This window comes from Strongylocentrotus purpuratus, unplaced genomic scaffold (genome assembly GCF_000002235.5).
Source record: "Strongylocentrotus purpuratus isolate Spur 01 unplaced genomic scaffold, Spur_5.0 spur5_scaffold_5, whole genome shotgun sequence".
Lineage (NCBI taxonomy): Eukaryota > Metazoa > Echinodermata > Echinoidea > Camarodonta > Strongylocentrotidae > Strongylocentrotus > Strongylocentrotus purpuratus.
In genome coordinates, this window is record NW_022145611.1 from 1,976,193 (window position 1) to 1,988,233 (window position 12,041).

The window sequence follows — 12,041 nt, forward strand, 5'->3', positions numbered from 1 at the left end:
GTTAACTCATATCCTTGAACACAGAGTTAACCCCCTTTAGAGCCAGGAGGGCGTTAACTCATATCCTTAAACACAGAGTTAACCCCCTTCAGAGCCAGGGGGCGTTAACTCATATCCTTGAACACAGAGTTAACCCCCTTCAGAGCCAGGAGGGCGTTAACTCATGTCCTTGAACACAGAGTTAACCCCCTTCAGAGCCAGGAGGGCATTAACTCATATCCTTGAACACAGAGTTAACCCCCTTCAGAGCCAGGAGGGCGTTAACTCATATCCTTGAACACAGAGTTAACCCCCTTCAGAGCCAGGAGGGCGTTAACTCATATCCTTGAACACAGAGTTAACCCCCTTCAGAGCCAGGAGGGCGTTAACTCATATCCTTGAACACAGAGTTAACCCCCTTCAGAGCCAGGAGGGCGTTAACTCATATCCTTGAACACAGAGTTAAACCTCCTTCTGGCTCTGAACAAACGTTATGTAGGCTTCTAAGAGGATAATTACTGTTTGAAGCACATCATTGGGGCACCTTACATACTGCTCACAGCAATCATGAATGCCAATCTAATAAAAAATGTCGTAGTATATATAGGACATGTAGAAATACACTTTTGAAATTCATGTTGTCTGGGAATGAGAAGTGAAATGTTCAGTGATTAAACTGAAGGCTTATAACCAAATATTCATTTTGTTATGATTCACTACTATAGCAAGCAAACGTTACACATATAACATTTTCAAACTTTAGATTGAATTTCCATTCATGGCAATGCCTTGGAAAAAAATATTGCGACATATGAGGTAAATTAGACAATAACTATTTACATGAAAGGCAATGTTAAGTGATCTAAGCCTATAAGCTCCTAATTACATTCATTAACTCATTTATAGCATTGAGCATTCCTCTCAATGGAACACACATTCAAAACAATTATACTTTTCCATTCATTAAATTGTTGCTCATTAACACAATGGTGACATTTTCCATTGTCTAGTAGTACCATAATGACAGTTAATAAAGTAATACATAAATTTAAAGAATCTCTTGCCAGATTGCATATTCCCCCTGAACATAAGTATATTTTGAGTTATTAGTGTAATAGTAGTTAACATTTTGAGTTATAAGTGTAATCTAAGTAAAACATTTTGGGAGAAGAAGAAGTATTTAAATACAGAGAGGTGTTAAAATGTCCGAATTGAATAGCTGTATTACACATTTTAACGTTTCGATCAATCAGAGTACAAAATTTACAACTGATTGTCTTAAGTTCACATCATTATCAATATCTAGTACAAAATGATTTTTGATGGACAGCTTATAGAATCATTTATATTTGCCCAAGTAAAATGTACCATTTCTATAATTTTTACTAATTTTATTAATGGAAGAGTTTGATCATTTGTTCTGATATATTTTGAAGTGTATCCTCTTAAAAGCTACCTTCCCTCCCTTATTGCTCTGAGAGTTGATTTTCACAAAAATTTAATACATTTTTGATGCACATAATGATATGGAAGCTACTTTCTAACATTTATTTCCATAAAGAGTAATTTGATAATGTTCATTTTCAATGTAAAATAAGCCACTGTACATATTAAAAAAGTATACAATATACATGTATCTCTACCTTATGTAAAAATAAATGACTGAATATCTTATACATGTATACATAAGCTTTGTCCAGGCCGTATTATACTGATTTTCTGAATACAGACATATTACGTCACTACAAATCAATTAAGTAATATCAGAGTTGGGGACCAAGAGAGTTGACTACTTGCATGAGCTGTTCAATTCTTGTTGCCATGGTGATGTCACATTCCCACTGCTTGTTTTCTATGAGACTTAACACATAAAACTTTCCTTTTTCCAGGTGAACTAACAGGCTACCATCCAAAGCTATCCTGGCTAGCACAGCACGTATCTGTTTTGGTTTTAAAAGAATGCATACCGGTAATATATTATTTTCTTTCAAAAAATCTATTTGTTTCCTTCTTGGCTTCTTCATTTCTTTAAAGAACAAAATCCAATGATTCAATGTAATTGCTTTCTTTTAGCCTCATGTAACATTCTTTCATTTCCTGGTAACTTATTCTTATCTTTGACTATATCAAAAGAAAGGCATCTTCATGTTATTAAATAATCTAGTAAAGGGTCCCAGAAGTATTAATTGACCACAAATAGGAACCACGGTAATTAATGGATCATCCAAACAAAGGCTCATTGAAATATGTGTTATCCACACATGTACTTGTACAGGAGTGAGGTTACAAATAAGGTTTGTTTAATTTTGCAAGATGGGTGGGGGGGGGGGGGGGGTTAATATAATGTGTCCAAAGTGCATGGGCATAAATTTCATACCTCACCTTCAAATTTTTCCAGCATATTGTCAAAGTTTTCTGGGCGTCTGTGGTGATGACCTTGGACTGGCACCACCAGAGGTCTTGGGTGGAAAGAGCATGTGTGTGCGAATCCTTGTCTGTCCTCCACCTCCATTACTACCACTCCTCCGAGGCTCTCCACCTGACAAACAGTTCCCCATCTTACTGCAGAGTGGACAAGAAACATGATGTATTCTGTCATTGTTTGCTGCTCATAATAAGTTGCTGTTACCCTCTATCTAGATCCCCTCTCTTGCACTAGATTCTGGAAGATTCAATTAATTCACTTTGATGCAAATGTAGACAAATCAGTGCAAGAGAAACGAAACAATGAATGATATTCATACAAGGACTGCTTACTTCTCCTTTTATCACTACTTTAATTTTGCATTCACCCTTAGTATTCACTTAATGAAAGATCACTGAAAGTGACTCATTATGTACAAAAACACACTACACTATGCCTGTTTTACTTTATAGTGTTTGAATCGGCCTGGAACTGGGCCAAGGTCCCAATAATCAATTTAGAGTCTCTATGTCTATTCAAAATACAAGTCTATGATGGTGTTCATGTCTACTGATGGTGGAATAACGTGTTATATTTATAATGATGATTTCATCATCACTATCAGTAACTTCTTCTTCATCATACTGGGCATGTAATCTGAAGGTTCCCCAAAGCATCAGCAATACATTACGCAAACTACAACAGTGTACGTCTGATGTTAACTCATGGATGTTGGCTAATACACTGGAACTTAATCAGGACAAGACAGAATTCATGATTGCGGCGGGCTTTCTGGCAAGTACACTAATTGCGTTATGGAGACAATCGGTGGGGGCGTCAGCCCAAGCGCCTATCATCACTGGTGAAATCATCATTATTCATATATGTTTATCGTATGTGTGACAAGTGTATTCTCATGCATGATTTATAGGACTAGCCTTATTTTGTGATCGAACGATTTTATTCAACCAATCAAATATCATCTCCAAGTTCCATTCTTTTTTTTAGACGAATCCATGTTTATATGGTTAGATTTAGGAGATTGAATATGTACATTTATACATTTTATTTCTTTTGAATTTGTATTATTCTCAGCATTAAATAAAATATTTTATTTAAATTCTAATTATGTGTCGACAATTCCACGTGGAATTCCATGTTTTTCCTAACATCGGTAAGTTGAAAATATTGTGCTAGTTAGATGTCATCAATTGTCACTAGATCTAAACTGTTAAGTACCGATTTTGAGTGAACTCATTTGAGTTTTGTACAGTGGTTTTTGAAAGGTTGACAATTAATATTAAAGGTCGTCTGAACAGTTTTTTAAAACACAAAGAGGTATAAATCTACTAATGAGTAATGCCATAATGCTGCGTAGAGTTACACCGAAAGCTTCAGTCTCTGAATCAGTGAATGTCAAAGATTGTTTCGCTGAGATTACATCTGGCTCCTGTGACTGCTAATGCTATGTAGACTATGGGGTTTTACTATTGAAATGACCCATACCAGACGGTTATTTCTGTCTAAATACTGCTATGTGTGAGTTTGAATCTAGAGTTTGAGTTCCTTCACTTGACAATTTTTGCTTGTTGCTTGGATATCTCAACGATATCTCAATATCATGCCTTAATTATGGAGTGCAAAGTTGATTTATTCAGGTAAACCCCATCTATTTAGAGCAGGTCCTTGGCAACTGTAGTCACTATGAATATGACAGACAAAGAAAGCGGACAAAATATACAGTTCCTCAGGTAGACTAAGGAACATCCCTTCACTGCTATTAGTGTCACCTTTTTACATAATAGCAGTGAAGGGATGTTCCTTTGTCTAACTTAGGAACTGTATATTTTGTCCGCTTTCTTTGTCAGTCATATTTATAGTGAGTAACTGTTGTGAGGGCCTACTATAAGAACATTATAAATACATGTAGACCAAACTGTAGTCGAAAGACAATATACATAGGCCTGCGCCTGGAGGCTGTACTACTACTCTCTTACTAGTAGTACTAACTGTTAGACACTAGTTAGCGAATTAGCCCAACTCCCTACCAGTACCACACTACCAGTTCCATACAAAAATCATCATGCTTGGGACTTAGACTCACAGAGTGAAAGTATGACGCGACAGTCGAAAATGCAATGAATAGGTCACTACTTACGTTAAAAAAAAAGAATGTCCAGTCTCAAGAGCTGCAGCCTAATACTTTAGATCACATGCACAGTGACGAAAAGGCAAAAAAGGTAGTTACACTGTCGAAACCTGGCCGTACGTACACATACAGAATGGTTGCACAGCTCGTAGCTCAGTAGTACGGAGTGTACTACTAGTGAGTAAGTACGTCTGAGAGACGATGATGTTATGATACACCTGCACCGGGTGGCCGTGGTCATAATAAACACAGAATCTAGTGGTCGCGATCACGGTACGGTATCATCAGGATTCTGCGTACGTACGCTTACCCCTAGCCTCTTGTCGATGCCCTCGCGCTGTTGGAGTCTCTAAATTCTGACGAGCGAAGCGAGTCAGAGAAACCGAGGCGCTTGCGCGGAGGCCTCTTGACAAGTGATCTGAATTATATATTCATGAGACCCGATTTCCTACTGAATAATGCATGTCTAGACCGCAGCGATTGTGTTGTGTGTACGTGTGTGTTCGGGATTGCCCAACTAGGCTAGTCTGCAAGCACAGACCCTAATTTGACACTTTATCAAAATCATTGTGTCTTGAGAGAAGCCTAGCCCAGCTATGTACTGGTACCTACTGGTTGTACCAATATAGTCAGGAGCAGCTATAGTACGTGGCATATGGTAGTCTTATAGTGCACACTCTCTTTACGACTGACCAGGGTTTGTGCTTGCAGACTACAACTAGGCGGCCAGACTCGCTCTCACGGAGGAATTCGCACAGAGCGGTAGATATTACGTCATAGTAGCTCTCTCTGATTGGATGACTTTCACCGAACTCTGCTGGGTCGGAATATTCGCCAAACAACGTAAAACATAAGAAATTCAGATCACTTGTCAAGAGGCCCTCCGCGCAAGCGCCTCGGTTTATCGGACTCGCTTCGCTCGTCAGAATTTAGAGACTCCAACAGCGCGAGGGCATCGACAAGAGGCTAGCTTACCCCTTGAAAGGAGGAATTCTTCGACAAAATCCGGGAGTTATTGTCTCTCTAAAAAGTCAAATAAAAAAACAAAACATTGCACTTCTAGGTTGATGGTAGTAGAGTCTTGAGAGTAAGAGATCTTACATTTTTTGTTTGTTTCTTTGTTTTAAATTACGGCTAAGAAAGCATGTGTATGCTTTGTTAGCCGGTGAGCAACCAGGGTGAGCAGACAGACGGCTTTAATTCCTCTCCGAGGCTCGGACTCGGTAATGAGGATTATTCACCCAGGCGCGGATACAGGATTTCTTAGGGGGGGGGGGGGGGGGGGCCAAATTTGAAATTATGCGAGCCAAATATTGGTACGTAATGGTGACCAGCAGTGACGTAATGCAGGGGGATGTAGGGAGGGGTGAGTTTCCCCCCTCCCTCCTCTGCAAAGCGCGGAAGCTATATATGACGTTTCATTAAAGTATTAGAGAAAGAAGACAAGTCGTTGTACCGTTCTCGACTCTTAATCCTTCTCTTAATTCACCCCCCCCCCCTCCGCGCAGCGCGGAAGCTTTGACGTTTCATTAAACTATTATTGAAAGAAGACGATTCGTTATAGCGTTCTCGAAAATTATCCTCGTTTGAATGCAATTTTCCCCTCCCGCGTGAAGCGCGGAAACTTTTACGTTTCATTAAATCATTGACGAAAGAAAACGATTCGTTGTACCGTTCTCGACTCTTAATCCTTGTCTTAATTCAGCCCCCTCTCCCCCCCCCCCCCCCCCCCCCGTCTCGCGCGAAGCGCGGAAGCTTTTACGTTTCATTAAATCATTGGAGAAAGAAAGCGATTCGTTGAATCGTTCTCGACTCTTAATCCTTGTCTTAATTCAACCCCCCCTCCGCGAAGCGCGGAAGCTTTGACGTTTCATTAAATTATTAAAGATAGAAGACGATTCGTTGTACCGTTCTCTATACTCTTAATCCTTGTCTTAATTCAGCCCCCCCCCCCCCTCCGCGAAGCGTGGACGCTTTGACGATTCATTAAATTATTAGAGATAGAAGACGAATCGTTGTACCGTTCTCTATACTCTTAATTCTTGTCTGAATTTCAAAGATGTTTTTTGTCTGCTACTTTTTCTCCCTACGTCCTCTTCCTTTCCTCTCCTCTCTATTTTTTTCTACCCCCCCCCCCCCCCCCCCTTGGCTACGCGCCTGCGGTCAGATAAACAAATTTTGATACCTTGTCCGACTCGAGAAGCTCAGGGTTTTTAGGCATTTGATTACGGTCAGATGAACATATTTTTATACCTTATTTGTGACACTGGCAGGACACTAATTGGCGTGAGGTCCAGCGGGCGAAGCCCCCAGAAAACAGGGTTTTAGGCATTACATTTCCGTCAGATTAGCATCCAGGGGAGTCTAGGGCCCTAGGCGGGGTGCAAGGGACGGAACCCCGGAAGCTCAGGGGTTTTTAGGCGTTTAATTTTGGTCAGATGAGCAGCTAGTTAACTATTCTTTCTCTCTTTATTTCTATTTCTCTTTACTATACCTTTTCAAAAAAAAGTGGAGGGGAGGGGGGGGGGGAGCTCGAGGCTTGCGATTCCAGCCGATCCCCGGGCCCTAACTTTTCTAAAGAATCATATTTCTTGCCTGGCTGTAAATTTAGGAACTTGTCATTTTCCAACAAACGCATACAAAAGTATAATTTACTAAAAACTGAGGAAAAATCTCGGAAAGAATTCAGCATTATTTGTAAGCCACCGTTATGGAATTAGAAATGAACCACGTTTGAATTTGAATTCCCCCAAGCCCCCCCCCCCCCTATCAGTACGCCAGTGCCCCCTTTTCTTCTTCTTTCTCTTTTTTATTCTTTCCCTTTCTCTCCTCCTTAAGGTTTGCCGAGGGGGGGGGGGGGTGGGGGGCAAGGGCCTTTCGGTCCCCACCCCGATCCACACGTTGTTGGCGGGATTAACCGGAACTGATCTCACGTTCTTTTCACCCTTTTCTTTTCTTCTTCCTCTTTTTTGTTCCCTTTTAGCTCTCCTCTTTCCCTTTTTCTTCTTTCTCTCTTTGTTATAGCGGGGGCGGGGGAGGTAAGGGCCTTTTGCCCCTCCTCGATCCACCGGGGAAAATTGCAAATGATATCCCCTTTCTTTTCTTTTCTTCTTTTTCCTTCCCTTTATCTCCTCTTACCCTTTCCCTTTCCTTCCTTTTCTCTTTTTTTTTATTAGAGGGGGGGGGGGGTGCAACAGCCTGGGAGGCAAGGCCCTTTCGCCCCCCCCCCCCTATCTCCTTCTTCACCCGTTTCTTTTCTTCTTCCTCTTCTTTCTTCTGGCGCTACACCTCTTACAAAAACAAAATGCAAAAATATCCAAAAAGAGAGGACTGCAATGGGGAACTTTGATTTAAGCTACGCGACCATTATTCTCTCAATTCCTTTCACATTGTATCTCATAACCATGAGAATTGCCAAGCTATTGTATACGTTATTTCGTTACACGAACACACACAAACACACGCACACACACACACACCAGATCATAACCTGCACGAGTCTACAAGGTGTGAGAAAACTCTGATTCAGGAAAGAATGCAAGGGTGAAAGTAAAAGCGAAAAAAGTGGACACTCTCACATGGCTTCCATGGATGCCGTCTTTGTTCTCTTTTTGCCTTCTTCTTACTCCTTGACCGTTCGCGCATATTTTTGTTTACAAAACTGTTTAGCCATATATAGTTCATGTGCAAGCACGTATACCCAGGGAAGAGAAGGTAATAGAAAAGGGAAAACAAAAAAATACATAAGGAGAGTGCAGAGGATATGGAGAAAGAAAGACAAAGAAATACATAAGAAATACATAACGGAAGGGCTTTTAGGCACCAAATTACGCATCTAGGGACCCGCCTTAGGCCCCTTGGTTGGGTCCAAAGGGCAGAGCCCCCGAAAGCTCAAGGACTTTAGGCATTTAATTACGGCCAGATGAGCAAACAGGGCCCGCCTTAGGGCCCTTGGTGGGTTCCAGGGGTAGAGCCCCCGGGAGCTCATGGTAAAATACTGTCATTTTAGCAATACTTGTAAATCACTGATATCAAATTAAAAATAACCCATGTTTAAATTGTATTGGGGGGGGGGGGTTACTGCCCCCCCCCCCCCCCCATCCATCAGTACGCCAGTGAAAGAGGCGGAGGTGACGGAAGGGACTACCCCCATAAAGCTGTATGATAAGTCTTATATGTAAACCCCTCACAGGTTTTTGAAGTTTTGTTGTGTTACAAAATTACATTCTTTAGCAAAACTACAGCATAAAAACAAGCAATATACTTTTTTCACGCTTCACTTTTACTTTGCCGATATCTAGTGTGCAGTCCGAAGGGTTGTAAATATTTACTAGGTAAATTTTAGTTTGACTGAGCAGGAAGGGACTTCTTAAAAGAGCAAGCTGAATATTCATTTTTGGAACACTGATCTATTTCTATAACTTTTAATCTTGTTAACATACAGTGTAATTTGAACATACGTGATACCAACAGAATACATATTTTCTTCAATATTTACTTGTATATTTTTAGGATATTATGCGAAGGAGCGTAGCGACCGAGCGAGAAGATTTTAGCATTTCTATTAGTCTAAACGCTGTACTCTTGGGCCCACCAGAGCCTTAAAGCGTGTTGCAGTCTTTAGTCAGTATTTGCTATACATTTTGTTGGTGTGCACTTTTTCAAATTATCCATGGGGGACGATCCCCCTCAGAAAATTGAAGAAAGACGTGTACCACGTCCTTCCACCTATTTTGTGTTTTGCTCAAAAAACTATCCACAAAAAAGGACTATGTATGCCCCTTTTGTGAAGCGACCTATCAATATTAATGTTCACATATCAGACCCTTTTTGGATTGCCCTCCTCCCGCCCCCCCCCCCCAGAAAAAATATTATCACATTGTTACATGTGTGCACAATATATATTGATGTGTCAACCTTACGAAAGTGGTGTTTTCGTAATGATTATTGACCTCCTTTAAATTTATATTTATATGGAAGACTTAAGAAGACAACTGTTTACAGTCCAACTAAGGGTGTAGAGCATATCGTGTAGACTAAAATGTGCAATGTTGTTCAATTTCTGAATTCTTTGTTTAAAAAACTTGCTTGCTGTCAATAGTGTATACATTTTTTATACGTTTCAAATGTCTAGTCTGGTTAAAAATAGCACGTAATGATTTCATTATTTGACACGTACTTCACATTGATTTATCTTATCGATAAGCGAAACGATTTGCTTTAGTATCATATAACAAATATAACAGTAATGACAAGTATGGTTTTCCTGAAAATTGCATCATACAATGTATATTCATCGTTATGGAAAATGTTGTATAATATACAACAATGGGCATTAACATTTTCCAGAACATTGATTTAATTACGTTTAATATTGAAGCTGTTGCCCTTTGTATATACATGAACTTGAAATAATAAGTAGCCTTGAAAGTGTCGCAATAAATCATGTGTGAGTGAGCTTGAAGTTTAATGGTGTAGGTTTGTTTGAAACTGTATAGCCTTTACTCTGTTTTTAATGAGATATATCTCCAATCAAATCAAATCAAACTGAGTGATGTTATCGTACAACTAAACAATATCAATCTTCTGTTCTCCTAAATAGGCCTGGGAAACTTGAAAATTGCATTACAATGTGAATTCATTGTCAGTGAAAATGTAATACAATACACAACAATGGGCAAATAATTGTTTCCAGACCAATGATTTAAGTAAGAAGAACTTACATTTTATATTAAAACTGTTGCCGCTGTATATATATACATCAGGCGCGGATCCAGGATTTCTTAGGGGGGGGGGGGGGCAAAATGTGAAATTATGCGAGCCAAATATTGGTTCGTAATGGTGACCAGCAGTGACGTAATTGGGGGTGGGTGGGTGGGTGCAGGGAGGGGCGATTTCCCCCTCCCTCCTCCGCGAAACGCGGAAGCTTTGACATTTCAATAAATTATTAAAGAAAGAAGACGATTTGCTGTACCGTTCCCAAAAATAATCCTCGTCTGAATTGAGTTTTCTTCCTCCCGCGCTAAGCGGAAGCTTACGTTTCATTAAATCATTAGAGAAAGAAGACGATTTGTTGTGTGGTTATCCCCTTTTTTTCTTTCCCTATCCTTGCTTCTCTTTTATTTTTTGATTGGGGGGGGGGGGCAACAGCCTGAGAGGCAAGTCCTTTTGCCCCCCCGATCTACTTCTTCCCTCTTTTCTTTTCTTCTTCCTCTTCTTTTTTCCCTTTCTCTCCTCTTTCCCTTTCACTTCTTTCCTTCTCTCTCTCTCTTTTTTTTTTTTTTTTTTTGCTGGGGGGGGGGGGGCCAAGGCCCGCTCGCCCCCCCCCCCTGGATCCGCGCCTGTATTCACCTGTATACCTGTCTTTTCGGGCTCCTTATAGTAAGACAATGTCTTGTAATGCCCTTCAATAGTTCATCAATACACCACTGCAAGAGCCTTATACCACAGGGCACTGGCGTACTGGAGGGGGCGCTAGCCCCCCCCCCCCCCCCCTCCCCCCCCCCCCAAAAAAAATTGAACCATGACTTATTATTAATTCCATACAAGTGATTTATAATTGTTCGTGATATCACATGATTTTCAACTGAATTCAGATTAGGATTGAGAGTATAGAACGGTAAAACCTATCGTTTTCTTTCTCTAATAATTTAATGAAACGTTAAAAGCTTCCGCGCCACGCGCGGGATTGGCGAAATTGATTTCAGACAAGGATTAAGAGTAATAATAAAATTAAACTTTAAAACCTCCGCGCTTCACGCGGGAGGGGGAACTGAATACAGACAAGGACACGATACAACGAATCGTCTTCTTTCTCTAATAATTTATTGAAACTTCAAAGCTTCCGCGCTTCGTGCTGGAGGGGGCGAAACTGAATTCAGACAAGGATTAAGAGTCGAGAACGGTATAATGAATCGTCTTCTTTCTCTAATAATTAAAGGAAATGTCATAGCTTCTGCGCTTCGCGCGGGAGGGGTGAAACAAAAACTAAGAGTCGAGAACGGTACAACGGATCGTCTTCTTTCCCTAATAATTTAATGAAGTGTCAAAGCTTCCGCGCTTCGCACGAGAGGGGAAAAATAACTTAGTTTCTTGCCCCGGGTTTATAGGGTTAATTTTGTAGACATTGGGACATTGGCATTAACATATTTGTCGGTAATTGGTGGCTAGTTTTGTTGTTAATCGGTGGCCTCTACACCCCCTCCCCCACTGAAAAAGTTCTATCGACGCTCCTAATAACAACACAGTTTATACACTCGACATAATTTTTGCAAGTACTACTGGTGAAGTACCGGACCACATGCAGTCTTTGTGCATTGTGCAGCAGCGCAGCTTATACAACGTCTCACGACGTGACAGATCACTTTTCGCTAACTTCTAACCAATCAGAAACCCTCGTTTTTTCTCCCAGGAAGTGCCGGTGGATATTAATGCGCCACATGTGGTTCTCAAATTGCAAAAGATCCCTACTCTTGAAGGGGGTAGGAGAAAGCAATTATACGTCATATT

General features: G+C 40.6%; 1 long non-coding RNA gene across 1 annotated transcript; it reads right to left on the bottom strand.

The window, feature by feature from the left end:
- Positions 1–742: 742 nt before the first annotated feature.
- Positions 743–4,819, bottom strand: LOC105442549. Its single transcript, XR_972449.2, has 3 exons — positions 4,542–4,819; positions 2,362–2,541; positions 743–1,919 (listed from the first exon to the last, which is right to left on the bottom strand). It is a non-coding gene; the product is annotated as an uncharacterized LOC105442549 (long non-coding RNA).
- Positions 4,820–12,041: the final 7,222 nt, after the last annotated feature.